The sequence below is a fragment of the Mesoplodon mirus genome (genome assembly GCF_964341445.2).
Source record: "Mesoplodon mirus genome assembly, chromosome: 9".
NCBI classification, from domain to species: domain Eukaryota; kingdom Metazoa; phylum Chordata; class Mammalia; order Artiodactyla; family Ziphiidae; genus Mesoplodon; species Mesoplodon mirus.
This window is the reverse complement of record NC_138985.1, coordinates 88,378,274-88,396,024: the sequence shown is the minus strand read 5'-3', so window position 1 is coordinate 88,396,024 and position 17,751 is coordinate 88,378,274. Positions and strand designations below refer to the sequence as shown.

At 39.7% G+C, this 17,751-nt stretch overlaps 1 protein-coding gene and 1 pseudogene across 2 annotated transcripts in view; both read right to left on the bottom strand.

Moving 5' to 3' along the window:
- Window positions 1-1,458: 1,458 nt before the first annotated feature.
- The window catches only part of LOC309810281, a 42,549-nt pseudogene continuing 26,256 nt past the window's right edge, over window positions 1,459-17,751 (bottom strand). The window contains exons 3-6 of the transcript in view: window positions 16,435-16,543; window positions 8,996-9,242; window positions 6,096-6,185; window positions 1,459-1,899 (exon numbers count right to left, since the gene is read on the bottom strand). The product of the transcript in view is annotated as an uncharacterized misc_RNA (transcript). The remainder of the gene's footprint in view (window positions 1,900-6,095; window positions 6,186-8,995; window positions 9,243-16,434; window positions 16,544-17,751) is intronic.
- Window positions 12,355-17,751, bottom strand: part of LOC309810280 (uncharacterized protein) — a gene marked incomplete at its 5' end in the record, with an annotated part of 43,257 nt that continues 37,860 nt past the window's right edge. Inside the window, one exon of the mRNA XM_082632241.1 lies at window positions 12,355-12,826. The remainder of the gene's footprint in view (window positions 12,827-17,751) is intronic.

Below are 17,751 nucleotides of genomic sequence, written 5' to 3'. Positions count from 1 at the left end.
GATACCAACAAAATAGGGGAACTTACAGATAGCCCCCAATTTAGCTTACTATATTTCACTGCCTCTTTAAAGTTACTTCTCCTGAAAATGAGAAAATAGACAAACAAATGAAGTTTGAATCTGAGTGTGATCTACCTATCAACGTTCTATATACCTGGATAAAGTACCAAGAAAAGTCTAATATTTGGAAAGCTTCAGGCAGGAAAACATCTTCCCTAAACTAAGGAGGGAAACGGTATTTGAGGTAGCATAATCTCTTTTGAATCTTTATGAAAGAAAATGATCTGGATTACAACTAGGTCAGATCAAGTCATCATATGAATTTTTCAAATGACTTGCCATGCATTCAAAACTCAAAGGAAATTGCTTTAGATACAGTACACTTTAATAAACCAGCAGGTACCACATCAAAGAATTTCCTATATAAATTCCATCTTATGGGAGTCTAATAGGGCTTACCTTCTGATATTGATGATTGCCAAATGAATTTCTAAGAGCCCTAGTGATACTTTGGATAAAATTGAGCCCTACAGCATTCAGTATAGAGTCCCTCTTGCCCCATGACTTGGTATCCTGGGGTCACTTGTATCATATAGGAATTCCCAATCGTTGGAGCAGAAACAGCTATAACACAGTGGTCGCCTTCTGTAGCTCCCATGTTATTGTACGTTCCATATCTCACATGACCTTATTACACATTTCTCAATTTGCTATTAGCAATCAGAGTCTCAAAACTATTGTAGCAACATCTAATCATAATAGAAGCTCTTGTTGCTGTCCAATTTGTGTATATTTATTTTCTTAAAAAATAATAAAATGTAGATACATCTTACTTGACCCATTTTCTTCCAGAAATTTCTCTTAAATTATTTTTTTAAAGTTACCTTCACTCAAACTCTTAGTTCAAATAGAGTCAGTTAATGACCTGGCTCACTCTTCATCCTGCATCAGCCACAGTGGCCTTCTTGAGGCCCTGAAACCCTCCAAACCTGCTCTCACTTAATGACTTTTGCATTTGCTCTTCCCTAATCCAAGAATGCTCTTCTCAGATACATCTGTGATCTGCTCCTCCTGCCTTTAGGTACTCTCATTAGGGAGCCACATTTCATGACCTTAGATGTAATTTCCAGTGCTCTCCCACACTCCCTAATCCCTTTACCCTGCTTTGTTACCCTCCACTGCACTTAGCACCATTTGATATAAATGTATGTGTTTATTTATTACCGTCCACTTTCCCACAATAATTTAAGCTCCCCAAGGACAGAGACTTCGGCACATTCACATCCTTATCCTTAGTGCTTCGCATGAAGTAAGCACCCAATAGATAACTGCTCTATCTAATGGCTCTATGGAGCCAATGAATACCCTTTATTTATTTATTTATTTTACTTGAAAGCCAACAGATTATTTTAGAAGTAGATTGAAGTTAAAGAAAAAAAAATCAGCATCTCCTACCCTTCAGTATTTCAAGGAAGGATTGACGTTGCCGTAGGGGGTAAAAAAGATCAACAGAATCACAGAGAAGGTCATGCAGAGAAACTGATAATTTAAAGTTAGCCATAGGAGGCTTATCCTTCCCTTTCAAGACATCCGAAGAACGTTGCTGGCAAGACTCTCCATGCCAGCCATGAGAGCAGTGACACACAAACCCATCCTTCATGTCCTTTATTGTCTTCAGTTTATTGGCTGGAGAAATGATGACTCTCAAACTCTTACTTAGGACATATTTCTTACTGCTACTTTCAGGCATATGCAGATAGGAGGAGGATTCAGGTGCTTTTCGAACACATCTTCCATTATTGTGACATAGACTTTGCAGAGTTTGGCTGCTGTGGTCACATTAAGAGCATAATGGTCCAATAGCCCTTGAATAAATTTTTGCACAGACAAGCAGGTCTCCTGTAGGAAAAACAGAGATCTATTTAGATCACTTTCAAAATGTGATTCCATTATCCAGGTGGTATTTATTAATACCTGAATTTTATATCTGGTAAGACTGGGAAGAAAGAGCATTTCAGTGATTAATCATTTAAATGATAGACTAAACCCTTATAAAGTCCCATAAGTGATGATCCATGCCTTTGATTAGGAATACACTAATGAACCAATTTCATACCATTTTCAGGGGAAGATGATTCCACATTTTTCCACTAGAGGCTATCCTTAAAGAGATATTTGTAGGGCTTCCCTGGTGGCGCAGTGGTTGAGAGTCCGCCTGCCGATGCAGGGGACACGGGTTCGTGCCCCGATCCCGGAAGATCCCACATGCCGCGGAGCGGCTGGGCCCGCGAGCCATGGCCGCGGAGCCTGTGTGTCCGGAGCCTGTGCTCCGCAACGGGAGAGGCCACAGCAGTGAGAGGCCCGCGTACAGCAAAAAAAAAAAAAAAAAAAAGAGATATTTGTAGTAACACTTTACAAAGAAAATCATTAACGTGGGTTTTTTTTTAAATTTAAATTTAATTGTGAAACAATTTTGATACTGATACTTCATCTATGTTAATATCAGGTCAGATTTTTCTAAGACTGCCAAGTTATGCCATTCCTCTTCTTACCTCTGCAGAGATAACCGTCCTCCTGAAGTTGGGGGAGGGGCGTAGTCCTTGCATCCATGTTTTTATAACTTTACTACATATAAATGTAATTATGAACAATATGTAATATTATTTTGCGTTTTTAATTTTTTTATACTTTTCTTTTTTCTTTAATTAATTTATTTATTTTTGTCTGCGTTGGGTCTTCTCCACCGCGCGTGGGCTCCCCCGCGCTGTGACGAGCAGAGGCCACTGCTCACTGCGGTGTGCGGGTCTCTCATTGTGGTGGCCTCTCTTGCTGCAGAGCACGGGCTCTAGGCGTGCAGGCTTCAGTAGCTGTGGCACGTGGGCCCAGTAGTTGTGGCTCGCGGGCTCTAGAGCACAGGCTCAGTAGTTGTGGGGCACGGGCTTAGTTGCTCAGTTGTTCCACGGCATGTGCAATCCTCCCAGACCAGGGATCGACCCTGTGTCCCATGCGTTGGCAGACGGATTCCCAACCATTGCACCACTAGGGAAGTCCCAGTGTGTTTTTAAATTTTTATATAAATTTATATTATATGGGATATTTTATTTTATACAACTTGCTTTTCAAACAACATTCTTGAGATTTTTTCCCCAATGTTCATACATGTAGCCCTTTTTAAAAAAAATTTAGCTGTGATTCAGTTTCATAGTATAAATATATCATCCACTATTTATTCATCAGTTGGGTTGTAGGAGAGTCTATAAAAGATCATTATTTACAATCAAAAGCCTAAGTCACTTGTATAGCATATAGAAAGTAAGGTTCTCTTCCCACAAGTCTACGGTTGGGTGCCATTGATGTGTCCACAATTTGGGGCTTTAACACTAGGACACATTTTCACCTATGGATGATCACACTGTGTGGCTAGGATGGGCTAGCCTAACTGAAATGACATCATCAGCTAACCCAGAATAATCTGGCTAGAATCTTCATCAATGCCTGCCTTGATCCATAAAGGAAGGACCATGGGAAAATCCTAGTAGATTCAATAAACATAAAGTGTGTTTTCAACTAGCATGTCAGTTATTTTGCATAAAGAACTCCAATTAATTTAAAACAGTGGGATAGTTTCTCTGGGAGAAGAGGCCCTGGAAATGTGAATCCATCTAATAAGGATTTAGGGGTTCAAATGCAAAATCGTAAGGCAGAATAAAGCACTTAATGGCAGGCAGTTGAACAAGGATCACTTGGGCAATTACAAGTTCTGAAATTCCTGTGTGTAATATTTTTGTTCAAGGCACATTCAGTCTAGGCCAGCTTCATACTATATTTAGGAAAAAATGCCATTTTTAGTCAGGGCAAGACTCCTTACCTGAGGCATCTGAGGAGGTTTCTAGGACAGATGGAAAAAAATAAAACCAGGAAACCATAGAATAAAAAAGAAAGGAAGAAAAAGAAAGAAAGTGGGGGGAGGGAAGGGGGAGGAAGGAAGGGAGGGAAAGAGAGAGAGAGAAAGAAAGAAAGGAAGGAAGAAAGGAAGGAAGGAAGGAAGAAAGGAAGGAAGGAAGGAAGGAAGGAAGGAAGGAAGGAAGGATTGAAGGAAGGAAGGAAGGAAGGAAGAAAGGAAGGAAGGAAGGATGGAAGGAAGGAAGGAAGAAAGGAAGAAAGGAAGGAAGAAAGGAAGGAAGGAAGGAAGGAAGAAAGGAAGGAAGGAAGGAAGGAAGAAAAGGAAGGAAGGAAGAAAGAAAGAAAGAAGGAAAGGGGGAGGGAGGAGGGAGAAAAGAAAAGATTGGGGGGAGACTGTAATCAAAGAGAGCATAGAACACAGGCAAACCCGATCAAGTTCAACTGGTGCATCCCCTGTTCTGTCCCAGCCCTCTTCCTTGAGATTCCTTCTTCACTCATCTTCCAGGATGTCACACTCTCCTGGATTTTTCCTATCTCACTGAATGCTCCTTCTTCATCTCCTTTACCAGCTCCTGCTCAACTTTCCTACCTCTTAACCCTGGAGTGCCCTAGGCTTAGTTCTTGGACCATTTCTCTTCTCCAGCTATACTCTCTCTGGATAAACTCATCCCATCTCACTGCCTTAAATAGAACTCCCAAATGTGTATTTCCCAGACTTTATCCCTGACTGACTGTACACCCACCTGCCTGTTTGACATCTCCACCTGGATGTCTCACAAACAGTTCAACCTCAACCTACTCCAATCTGATCTCCTGATCCTCTTCCCAGCCTGCTGCTCTGACAGCCTTCCCCATCTCAGCATATGCCAGCTCCCTCTTTCCAATGCCTCAGGAGCAAAAGCTTGGAGGTGCAAGTTTTGTGGGTATTGGGAGTGTCCCTAACCAAATCTCAAGGGCCCCTCATGCAAGGAGCCAGACCCTACATGGCAGCCATGTGCAAAGGTCTTCAAGAGACAACAATAATTATAAATGTCACCAAATAAATAAAAATTACCTTGCCCAGCTGTCTCCTCTCCACCCTAGTCTCCTTACCCATCCTTGAAGCAAATGAGCAACAAAATTGATGGTACTCCTCTTCCCCGTAACTGAGACCCAGACTTGGGGTGTGGGGAGAAGCAAGAAGTTTTAACCTGGAGAGTAACAACCACCACCTATATGGCACTTACCATGTGCCAGGTACTGTTTTAAGTGCTTTACATGTATGAATAATGTAATTCTCATAACAGCCCTATGAGATAGATACTATTATTCACCCCATTTTACAGATAAAGAAATTGTAGAGATTTGCTCAAGGTCAAATGGCTAGTAGGTAACAAAAAGTGAACACTGGAACCCAAGCAATTCAACCCCAGGCCTCCTGCTCTTACTAACCCCACCATGCTGACTTGTGCAATGCCGAACGAGAAAGATGTGGCTGTTTTTATATTTTATGAGACTGGATGTTTTAATACCTGAAAATTGAACTATTTGTTAATACCTAGAAGTGAGGAAAAACTGTGGTTTCAGAATTTTCACTTAGGTAGTGTGACAGGCCACCAACTGAACATGTCCAAAGTCAGCTGTGGAAAAATAATAGAGTTATCCCATGTGAGCATTTCTATCAAGAGTAGATTGTTAATAAAGTTTATATAAATATATTTTTCCTCCCATGAGCATTTCTATCATAGATAATCAGAAAATAAAGAATCACTTTTGGAGAATCCATCCTCCATGTGGATGAAAAAATATTTATTTTTAAAGTTTAGTATTCTTTCTTTGCCACATATATATTACATCATTTAATCTACCAAAATTCTGGCAAAGTAGGTTTTATTTCAGTCCTTTTTTTTTAGATGGAGAAATGGAGTCTCAGAGAGGTTAATTAACTTGTCCAAGATTACATCCCTAGAATGTAAAATTTGAATTCTCATTTAGGGTTGTCTGATTGGAAAACTTGTGCTCTTTCCACGCTACTACCAGCAACAGTGGCTGGTACAGAGTAAGTGCTCAATGTGAGTGCCTGTCCTCTTTGCACTTTATTAAAGCCAAGTGAGTAGATAATCTGCAACCGTTTGTCTCCAACCTGAAAAATTAAAAAAGAAAATCAATATCTAGAAGACCTCCAAGAGGCTGACGGAGTAATCACTGCTTACCTTTGAATCAGAATATTCATATCCTCCCCACAATATTATTCCTGCCATCCCCAATGCTGCACTCTCACCAACTATATGTACCAAGTCCTCCTAGAAAAGAGAAGGATCACAAGCGGTTTGTGCCAACCATATTTAGTCATTGACAATTCAGTAAGTCTCAATCCGTCAACTGTGGTAAAGAGCGCATTGATAATGTTATCTTTGTGTCTAAAACAAAGGACTATAGAGCAGAACTGGAAAGGGTAATTCTGCCTGGGATACTTACCTGATAAATATTTATGATGCTCCAGGCAATATTCTAGACACTAGGAATATAAAAATGAAATAGATTCCAGTTCTTGTTCTTGAGGGAGTGCTTTACTGTGATGACTGAGACAGACATATATAACTACAGCGTAACAAATTAGATTACATATTAGCACCAACAAGATATATAGAGATTAGAGGAAGTGCTTAATGCTGCATGGAAAAGTCTGGGAAGACTTCCTTCAAGAAGTGAAATTTTAGAAGGGTCTTTGGAAATGAGTATAAATTGATAAAATAGACTAGAGAGAGCAGAGTTTTATATCCAGAAGGAAGAAAAATGGCAGAGGCTCATATGTACGAAAGAGCATGATCCATCCAGAGAAGTGCCAGTAACTCTTACAGTAAAAAGCACAGGGGACTTGGGGAGAAGTAAAGGCATCTGAATCATTGTATATAAGTAGGATCCAAATACAAGTGTCTTTTATGCTATTTTATTTTATTACTTTATTTTATTACGCTATTTTAAAGTCCTAGGGTTTAACTACAAGAAAGTTTTAGTATTGGAAGGCCACACATTTGCAACTTTTTAAAAATAAATTTATTTATTTTATTTTATTTATTTATTTTTGGCTGTGTTGGGTCTTCGTTGCTGCACCCAGGCTTTCTCTAGTTGCGGCAAGCAGAGGCTACTCTTCATTGTGGTGCGTGAGCTTCTCATTGTGGTGGCTTCTCTTGTTGTGGAGCACAGGCTCTAGGTGTGTGGGCTTCAGTAGTTGTGGTGCACGGGTTCAGTAGTTGTGGCTCGTGGGCTCTAGAGCGCAGGCTCAGTAGTTGTGGTGCACGGGCTTAGTTGCTCCTCAGCATGTGGGATCTTCCCAGATCAGGGATGGAACCCATGTCCCCTGCATTGGCAGGTGGATTCTTAACCACTGTGCCACCCGGGATACCTGCTCCTTCCCTGTCCAATGGGAGGTGACAGGTGAGAGAGAAAATAACCATCAATCAAGAGGGCTTCAGGGAAAAAAGTCCAGGAGGTAGACAGTGGAGATGATTGCACAACAGTGTGAATATACTTAATATCACTGAACTGTACATTTGAAAAATCATTAAAATGGTAAGTTGATTGTATGTTTACTTTACCATAATTAAAAAATAAACTTAAAAAGAATGCTGCAGGGGAAGCAGAAGACAGCCAGTTTTCTGTTATATCAAGAAAGTTAGGTGACCATTCAGAAAAAGAGATGTATGATCTAGGGGATTTTCTTGACTACAGATTTTAAATTATAGAGGATATAATGGACAGGTTTGTCAGGTCAGGGAGGGATGTGAATTTGGCTCCATGACAGGGTATAGAGGAAAATACAAGTGATAAAAATAACCTGGGAGTTTGGGCTTTATGTGTTAAAGGCATGATGGAATGCATTCTGATGGAGTCTTAAAGGGAGGTAAATCATCAGTTCCAATTACAGCCTCCTACTTGTCACTGGTATCTTAGATATTTTGTAGTGAGAAGTATTGGGAAAGGGACATCATTTTTCCAGCAGCATTCAGAGTTCTGTGGGCCTCACTTTCATTTCTGCCCAGGACAGTGTCAAAGGTGAAAAAGATGTGGTTTAGCTTTTTGTTATGCATGTTCTTCAACTAAAATGTGAACCAATTAACATGGTCCTAAACACACACGTGTGTGTGTGTGTTTGTGTATAGAGACATATATACAGATATATGTGTCTATATGTATCTCCAAATTCATATGTAATTGGGGATTTCATTCTTTCCACTCAATGACAGTAAACCCTGTGACGTCTCCCAGATAGATATATTTTTTACATATGATGAAATCAACAACCACTAAGTTCATTATGATAACACTTAATTAACTTAGGATCCAGTAAAAAATCACACTGCGGTTTACAACAACTTTAAACCAACAAAGGTTTATAATAACGTCATAGAGCCTCTTACAATGTGCTGTGGGGCATTCCAGACATAGATGAAATTTTCTCTCAAGGCATGACTTGTTTGCATGAAAGTTGGAGCCCTGTAGAAGCCACGCGGCATCAACAGAATTTTTTAACCTGCAGGTTACTTACGGTTTTGATTTTCTCAGAGAGAGTCATAGTAGTTTTCTAAAAAGACAAAGAAAAGAAATAATGATTAAAGCAGATTTGACTCCACAGAGCATTTGTTCAAATTCACCCATATTTCCAATTTCTAATAAAATGATGTCAGGTCAAATTATTTAAATTCCCCTACAAAAAATTAATAACAAAGGAGTAAAATATTTTCTATAAAGCTTATAAAATACAGACTTAGGGCTTCCCTGGTGGCGCAGTGGTTGAGAGTCCACCTGCCAATGCAGGGGACACGGGTTCGTGCCCCGGTCCGGGAAGATCCCACGTGTTGTGGAGCGGCTGGGCCCGTGAGCCATGGCCGCTGAGCCTGCACGTCCGGAGCCTGTGCTCCCCAACGGGAGAGGCCACAACAGTGACAGGCCCGTGTACAGCAAAAAAAAAAAAAAAACCCAAAACAGAACCCTCTAAAATACAGACTTAGACTTTGGTTTGCTTACTTACATAGATTGCCATGGCATTAGAGCCACCTCAGCCTGATGGCCTCAAGGACACTGGAACAGGAGTCCAGACATATTTTCTGACTGTGGGAGAAAACATGAATCTTCCCTGCAGATAGGTTTCCAATTTGTAAAATCTGTCAGATGAACTCAGGCTCCCTGAAAGAGATTTGGCTGGAGGGGGTACAAGAAGAGTATAGTATTCTTGAAGGCTAGGTAGATTGAGGTCCAGCATCCAAAGATTGGAGGGAACAGGTACAAGTACAGTGTGAGCCGGGGCTTGACCATCTTCTGACCCCTCTTTGTCTCCTCCCTTCAAGAGCTTGCCTGCTCTGGGTAAAAGAGAACAATGATTTAGAAGAAAGCACTGTGATTCCTACTGCCACAGGGACCTATAATTTCCCAGTGGAATTAAAATAGCAAGCTTCTCAGATATCTGGGGAGAGATAAGAAGATCACTATTTTGAGGAGTGGAGTAGGTTGGTAGCCACACAGAAAAGGGCTGGGACAAACCCCTTGAGCAAACTGTGACAAGGGGTCATAAAGTCAGAGCAAAGGACATTTGAGCAGAAGGAATGCAACGTGCTGATTAAGTCAGAATCTTTCTTCTCCCTTCCTCTAGGACTCCTCCAGTTACAAATTGGAGGGGACAGAGTAAAGTGTTGTATAGCCACATGAGGGGTCTCAGACACTGGAGTCTGTGTATTGTTACACATGTGAACCATTTATCCTCAATGGTGGGTAAAGTCAGGAAAAATATGTGAATAACCACACTCATCACGTTTCTTTAGGAAAAAAGTGTCACGTCATATATGCCATTTACTACTGTGCTTTATTCACATCAGGTGGGTGGTGGCTTGTGAAGGTAATCAGCCTGGCTATAGGGGGGGAAAGTTACATTTTCTTAATGTGTATATAGTATAGTACGAGTAAATTGTGAATTACAGTATAAGGGTATATAAATAACCAACAAATTATACGAAGTTGAATCATTTCTGTAAGTTAGACAACCCAGAGTGCCACCTGAGTTCAAAACATGAAGATACAAATGTGGTTAAAAAAAGTCTTGATAAGCTTTGAGCTGGAAGTGTATTTGAGGCTTGAACTTAAGCAGGATTTGAACAGGCTGAATTTGCAAAGGGACTCCAGATGGAGGGAAGAGCAGGAAGAAAACTACAGAGGAAGAGAGACAAAGGGCCTGCACAAACGGTAACACACACTGCTTTGCGAGGTGTAGATAGCTCGAGGGAGAGAAGTCTAGCAGGAAGTTAGGAATTTTTCTAGAAGTGTAGAACTGGGAATCTTCTTTGTTGAGGAGGCGGTTGACACAAAGGAAGAAAATATCTACAGACAAAAGGTGAGACAGGAAGATTTTGGAAATCACCTCAAAATTGAAGAAGGAGAGAAAATATCCAGTAACAGAAGGAAAAAACAAAAGCCATGAGAGAATAGGGAAGACAGGACAGTGTACCCAAGGATAAGGGTCCACAAGCATTTAAAGAAGGTAATGAGCTGTGCAAGATGAGAACCAAGAAAAGACAACTTGCTGAGGCAATCAGATGCTGACTAATGACCTTCAGTATAGCAGTTTCAAGACAGTTAAGGGTTTTATGAGTGAATCCACTTAGTGAAGGCAGCATTCTTCTTCAGACTCAAGTGCAGTCTCTGTGTCCTCTTGATGTCTCTCCCTAGGGATCCTTCAGCTAGAGTAAAGAGAGGATTCCATCTCAAAAAAAGATGCCTGGATGGTTCAGGCCTCTTGACTCCCATATACTCAACTGAATTTACTCCTGAAGAGGTAAAAGAACAAACTGACACTATATTTAGAGTCATAGTAAATAATCAGGTGTGTGGAGCTTGATGTCTTTTAGTCCTGAAATACTAGTGGATTTAAGAGATACGGGTAATGCTAGCTGATACAGTAGTATATGACTGTAGATATTTCATAATCTAAAAGATATATTATATTTGGAACAGTACTGCATCTTCCTTTTTTACTTATTAAGCCATCTTATATATATATATATATATATATATATATATATATATATATAGCCTCTCCCGTTGCAGAGCACAGGCTCTGGATGCGCAGGCTCAGCGGCCATGGCTCACGGGCCCAGCCACTCTGTGGCATGTGGGATCTTCCCGGACCAGGGCATGAACCCATGTTCCCTGCATCGGCAGGTGGACTCTCAACCACTGCGCCACCTGGGAAGCCCTAAGCCACCTTATTTTTTCAAGCAGTTGAAAATAGGCATTTGTTAATGTTTAGCTTTGCTTTTAGTATCTTTTGTTTCTGTCTTTAAAATTAAAGATTCAATACCATGGAAAGATCTATAGGCTGCTCAAAAGTGACATATACTCATCAGTACTCTTTTGTAGGGAAGTCTTTAAAGATGAAAAACCAAAACAAAAACTTCCCAACTTGGGCTCCACGATTTGGGTTAGATTTTAAATTTTAGATTAATAATAAATGTAGCTCAAGAATACATAAAATAAAGTAGGTTGAACTTGATTTGCACACTTAATGAGTGCAAAAAGGCAAAAGCTAAATTTAAATTTTATTAAACAGAGGATTCTCAGAAACAGAGAAGGCATCTTTTGATGATACGTAAAAATGAGAGGAAAGCTTTCCTTTAAAAATAAGTTTCTACCTGAAGACTTTGAAAAGATTTACAGTAGAGGGAGTTGTAGTGAAGAGAGAGATATTTTTTAATTTAATTTTTCAAAACTCCACATGGATATTGAAAATTAGAATTATCAAGCAAACATTTATCATTTTATATAATATCAGAACCTTCTGCAGCAAGCATCTGGGAAAATCTTTATTTTTGGAAGTATCAAGTATTACATTGGTTGCTTTGGCAGTGGTTGTACTTGGAGATTACCTGCTCAGTTTTCTCCCAGACTCATCAATCTCCTCCTCTTCTGAGGAGGGATAAGGGAAGAGGCAGAGAAAAGATAAAAGTGTTTCTACCATACTATTCTGGAAATTTCTTTCCCTTCAGGACACAAAAACGGTGGAAAGAAATGTGCTTCTCCAATACATGTTTATAGGGTGATGAGATATTTTGGTGTGCTGGGGACAGTCACAATTACACCCATTGTCCTAGGTCCTAGTGTACCTTTTATTTCTCAGTTTTGCTCCAATTTAGAAAATAAATTATATGTACACCCTACATATGTAGCAATTGCCCTATATAGACTCGAGAAGTATAACACAGATCTTTCTCAGTTTATGGTGGATTAAGTCTCAATAAGCCCATTATAAGTTGAAAATATTGTTAAGTTGAAACCACATTAATCTACCTAACCTACTGTACATCACAGCTTAGTGCAGCCTCCCTTAAATGTACTCAGAACACGTACATTAGCCTACTGTTGGGCAAAATCATCTAACACAAAGACTGTTTTGTAATAAAATGTTGAAATGTCCATGTAATTTATTGAATACTGTAAGGAAAAGAAAAAAACAGAATGGCTGTATGGGCACAGAATAGTTGTAAGTGTACGAGTTGTTTATCCTTGTGATTGTGTGGCTGACTGGGAGCTGCAGCATTGCCGCTGCCCAGCATCACAAGAGAGTATCTTAGGGCAAATCACTAGCCCAGGAAAAGATCAAAATTCAAAACTTGAAGTATGGTTTCCATTGGATGAATATTGCTTTTGCATCATTGTAAAGTTGAAAAATCGTGGAACCACCATAAGTCAGGAACTGCCTGCACCGAAAATAGAAATTTCAAAGATTGTGTTTTCAGGGATCATTTCTATAGTTCATTATGACAGATGTTTCTCTGGATGTGTAGAGCCCTTGAAACTCTGAGGAAGAAGCTTAGTGTTCTCTCCTGAGTGTGAAGCTGGTTCTTGGTGTTGGTTCTGCAACTGCCATTGGCCACTGATGATCATTCTTCTCTTCCTTTGGGAGAGCAAGAGGAAGAGGACCCTGCCTGAGTAAAACAAACAACAAAAAAAGAAGTTTCAAAGTATTTTCTAATTAACCTACAAACTGGAGGAATATGAAATTGCAAAAAAATTAAAACAAACAATAAAATTGGTGACATCAGTCAATATGATAATTTTATTTATTAACTTTATTCTTTATTTATAAGAGTTTAACAGCTTAGAAATAAGGGTAGGGTTTTTTTTAGTTTGAAATTTTAACTATAGAATTATTAGTCATCTTCAATAAACCAATTTGTACTTGTTTACTCTTTCTCCTCATGAGAGGAAAGGCTTCATGTAATTTTTGGCTCGAGTTAATGAGCACACTGCAACATCTCACCTCTATTTAAGAGCATGTTAAGATCCATTTATATAGAATACACCAAAATTCCTTTTCTGGATTAATAACTACCAGTGCTACCCCTGAACCAACTCAATTCCACTTAAATTTAAGAAACAATAGTTTTGGACTCATAGATGGATGGAACAGAATAGAGCCCAGAAATAAACCCACACATTTATTGTCAAATAATTTATGAGAAAGGAGCCAAGAATATACAATGGGGAAAGGACAATCTCTTCAATAAATGGTGTTGGGAAAACCGAACAGCCACATGCAAAAGAATGAAATTGGACCATTATCTTTTACACCATACACAAAAATTAACTCAAAATGGATTAAAGACTTGAATGTAAGACCTGAAACCATAGAACTCCTAGAAGAGAACATAAGTATCTTGACATCCATCTTGGTAATGATATTTTTGGATTTGATACTAAAAGTAAAGGCAACAAAAGTGAAAATAAACAAATGGGACTACCTCAGACTAACGCTTCTGCACAGCAGAGGAAACCATCAACAAAATTAAAGGCAACCTACTGAATGGGAGAAAATATTTGCAAATCATATATTGGATCAAGGGTTAATATCCAAAATATGTAAAGAACTCACACAACTCAATGATAAAAAAACAAACAATCTGATTTTAAATGGGCAGAAGATCTGAATATACATTTTTCCAAAGAAGACATAGAGAAGGCCAACAGATACATGAAAAGATGCTCAATATCACAAATCATTAGGAAATGCAAATCAAAATCACAATGAAATATCACCTGACACCTGTTAGAATGACTATTATGAAAAAGACAAGAAATAACAAGTGTTCGTGAGGAGGGATGTGGAGAAAAGGTAACCCTTGTACACTAATGGTGGGAATGTAAATTGGTGTAGCCACTATGGAAAACTGTATGGAGGTTCCTCAACAATTAAAAGTAGTACTATCACATGATACAGCAATTCCACTTCTGGGTATTTATCTAAAGAAAACGAAAACACCTAACTCGAAAAGATATATGCATTCCTATGTTCACAGAAGCATTATTTACAGTAGCCAAGATATGGAAACAACCTATATGTCCATTAATGGATAAATGGATAAAGAAAATGTGATACACACACACACACATATGTATACATAATGAAATATTATTTAGCCATAAAAAGTGAAATCTTGCCATTTGCAAAAACATGGATGGATCTTGTGGGGATTATGCTATGTGAAAACAGAGAAAGACAAATATAATAGGAGCTCACTTGTATGGGGAATCCGAAAAGAACAAAGCCCATAGATACAGGGAGCAGATAGCTGGTTGTCAGATTGGGGGGTGGGAGGGAGGAAGTGGGATAAATGGGTAAAGGTAGTCAGAAGGTACAAACTTCCAGTTATAAAATAAATAATCCATGGGGATGTAATGTACAGCATAGCGACCATAGTTAATAATACTGTATTGCATATTTGAAAGTTTCTAAGAGAGTAAATCTTAAAAGATCTCATCACAAGAAAAAAATCTTTGTAACTATGTATGATGATGGATAGTTAACTAGTTGGTTCAGTAAGATTTTTTCAAGTGCCTCAGTATGGAAACCAGAAGTGAATGAGAACTAACATAAATATATGCCTAAATTGATCACATCCTCATGAGCCAACAAGGGACAGGAAATGAGTGGTGGCTAAAGGAAGATTAGTGAAGCTTCTACTTCAAGAGGATGATATAGACATAGAAACCAATCTTGCATAATAAATTATCTTTCAAAATAACATTGAGATTTGAAATGGATGAGTAGAAAGAATTTTTTTTTTTTTTTGCGGTATGCGGGCCTCTCACTGTTGTGGCCTCTCCCGTTGCGGAGCACAGGCTCTGGACATGCAGGCTCAGCGGCCATGGCTCACGGGCCCAGCTGCTCCGCGGCATGTGGGATCTTCCCGGACCGGGGCACGAACCCGTGTCCCCTGCATCAGCAGGTGGACTCTCAACCACTGCGCCACCAGGGAAGCCCCATAGTTCATTTTTATGTGCCTGTGCTGCAACTTGGGACATGGCAGCCCACATGTTTGCTTCCTCCCAGAATCTCAAATGGTGAGTATAAGGGTGAAAGAGTACCTCTCCATTCTGTGTTCCTTGCACTTAAAGAATGCCTGGGTCTAGGCCAGAGCCAAAACCTGGAGAAGGAAAAATGCAGAGAGACATCCACTCTCTTCACTCTCTTACTGTCCTCTTCTTCCCATAATTACCCTTAGTTTGAAAGGAGTGTGTTTTACCCCAGACAGGGCCTGGCTGGCCGCCATAGGTAGAGGGGGAAACATCTCTCCATCACTGGTTAACTGCTAAGCTGAGTCCTCCAAGATTATAAGGCTGAAGTCTTACTGCACAATCCAAATGTATACGTCAGAAGAAGAATTTTAATTTATTCCATTTGCATTCATCATATAAACAAATTTTAGATTCATCCTGCACAGATGGAAGCTTTCTTAACACCAAGGTAAAAGTCATGAGTTCAGAAAAGCAAAAAAGAAAATTATATTATTTATGTTAAAAATTACGAATCCTCGGGCTTCCCTGGTGGCGCAGTGGTTGAGAGTCCGCCTGCCGATGCAGGGGACACGGGTTCGTGCCCCGATCCCGGAAGATCCCACATGCCGCGGAGCGGCTGGGCCCGCGAGCCATGGCCGCGGAGCCTGTGTGTCCGGAGCCTGTGCTCCGCAACGGGAGAGGCCACAGCAGTAAGAGGCCCGCGTACAGCAAAAAAAAAAAAAAAAAAAAAAAAAAAATTACGAATCCGCACATCAAACTTCTAAGATTGGTACGCTTATTAATTCTATTTTAGAAAACAGATAATCGATGCTCATAAAGGTTATGTAACACAAATTATAAGATGACATTATTGGGGTTTCAAACAATTCTATCTACCAAGCTCCTGCTAAAATGCCTTTTCTTGAAATTTTTGTGGTTAATCCTTGCAAAGAGAAGAAAATGAAAGTCGAGGATTCCAACACAATATGTAATACAGATGACTATAGACTGACTTAAAGTCTACACCCTAACAAGGGCCCCAAAAGTAAATAATCTGAAACAGAATCAAGTCATGTATTGGTTAGGAATGACATAAGAGAGCAGAACATCCTTGCAGAGAGAAAGCTGGCATTATTCTGGGCATGTGCTCAAGGGTTACGATCAACTCCAAAATCTGAGTAGCTTAAAACAATAAGTTTACTTTTTTGTCCACATTACACCTCTCACATGAGTTGGCAGACTTTCTGCTCCACACGGTCATTCAGAGACCCAGGCCAGTGGAGCTGCCGCCATGTTGTAGATGCACTAGCCTGAGCTTGCAGCTTCCTCTGGTGTTCTGTTAGGAAAGAGGGAAACGGGGCACTTGCAAAGGCGTTTCAAATAATACACTTACATCCACTAATATTTCACTAGTCAGAACTAGTCCTTTGAACCCATCTAATTGCAAGGTGGCCAGGAAATGGCAGGAGAGCAAATGGGTTTGATGTGCCCCTGCCACAGCCCCATGAACATAATTCATATATCCAGCCACCTGCCTCCTCCTTACTTAAGTTCTTTCATTTCCAACGTTGCCTTTAAATTCAGGATAAATATTATTATCCTTGTTTTAGAGACTGCTTTACATATTGTGATCAAGGAAAAATATTGCAAGATCTTTACACAGCTTTATTAAAGGCTAAATTACAGTCCTAAGATCATTGTAGGTAATATTTTGTGCGTGTGTTTTTTTAATGAAGCAGTGTTTATGGCACGAGAACTCATCTACTCTTACACCTGTTAGGAATAAGGCACCACACAAGTAGATGGGTGGAGCCTGCTGAATGCATGGTTTCTATCACCACAGCTTGCCCATAACTTTGGCCTTACTTCTGGTTTAAATACACGAGAGTGACTTCAGAGTTAAACATCTGATTGTGTTGCAACTGGCTTTTCAACTAACTGGTTTCCGTTTACAGAATTCCTTATTACATTATGAGTCTCGAACAACAGAAGTGTGCGAGTCAATATTAACACAGGAACTTGAACCTACTATAAAAAGTTACTTCAGAAGTTGAGGTCTTTAGGAAATGTAAGGAAGTAGCACCACCTGGTGGGTAAGAATGACAGGAGAAATTGGAGACTTGCTTATTAAGAAATGAGTAGTTGTGGGCGCTTTAAAAAATTATTACAATTGCTGTAGATATAATCAGTTTTCCAAACAAAAGCCTTCTGAGAGCTTTGAATTGAGACCTGAGGAATGAAATTCTCTCCTTAGAAAACAGGGACAAATAGAGGGTGTATGACTTTTCACCTTATCATTTCTGACTGATGGCTGTTCACTGGGATCTGGGGAAACCCAGGTCAGTGAAAATGGCCTGTGGTAGTGATGAGAGGGTGGTTTACAACCAACCCAAGACTATAATCATCAAAGAGCCAAGAGTCTTGGTAATGTTAGGAAGTTTACACGTGCTAGGCCAAGGCACTGAGCATAGGCCTCCAACTCACTTAGTACTTATTAGTAAAGTGTGAGCAGGGGGCCCTTCCTCATATCTGTTTATTGGTCAG